Consider the following 921-nt stretch of genomic DNA (forward strand, 5'->3'; position numbering starts at 1 on the left):
CCCCCCCGCCCCCGCTGACTGCAGCTTATCACATTGGCTTCTGTGGAGCAGCAGGCACAGCCCTGGGGACCAGGCCAGGTCAGACGAGCCTGGGCGCAGGGTCTCCCCAAGATCTTCACCGGCGTGACCCTACACCAACCCAGTAAACATGGCAGCAGGTAGAAGGTCAGGGTGGGGTGAGTTTTCAGAACATTCCAGGGGGTTGCCTCGCTGGAGCCCTGCTGAGCCCGAGGGGGGAGTGTTCCTCTTCCAGACACTCATCAGAGACTGTGAAGACGCCCCCTGGGAGGCTGCCTGCACCCCAGGCCAGGGCTGCACTGGCCGCCTGCCAAGGCAGGAGACCAGCTAAAGCATGGCAGAGCCGCGTGAGGCCCTGTGCGGGCGGGGGCAGACTCGGCTGCTGGGAAGGGGACCGCGTGCCTTTGGGGCCTCGTGGGTGGCACGGGGGACGACTGCCGGGAAGGGGGCCCGCGGGTGGCATGCAGGACAGGAGGATGGCGCAGTGGAGAAGAGTCAAAGCAGACTCTGTGGTGAGACAGCAGATGGCTCCACACGGCCTCCCTGGGGCGCAGGGGCTAGAGCACAGCACTGGGGGCTGCCCGAGGCCCTGCAGCAGAGTCCCGTCCCCCCAGGGGTGACCCCCAGGGCGCAGCAGCCCCCTCCTGTCTCCCCGCTGCTCCCTCAGCAGTGGGTTGCAGTGGCTCGCCTGTTCTGCTCCCCGCTCTGTCCCTGGTGAGTCCTCTCACTCCCCACCTCTGGCCTGCACCCCAGTTCTGTATAAATAAATCACCCTTTAAAAGAAATAGAACCAAGTGGTGTCCTCAGCGCGCTGTGATTCGCCGCAGGACCTGCTTGCTGATGGTCACAAGCCTCGCAGGACTTGTCTTTCACATCCAGGGGACAGCGCCTCACAGGCCACCG

The sequence above is a fragment of the Condylura cristata genome, unplaced genomic scaffold, assembly GCF_000260355.1.
Source record: "Condylura cristata isolate star-nosed mole 26May11 unplaced genomic scaffold, ConCri1.0 scaffold00008, whole genome shotgun sequence".
NCBI classification, from domain to species: Eukaryota; Metazoa; Chordata; class Mammalia; order Eulipotyphla; family Talpidae; genus Condylura; species Condylura cristata.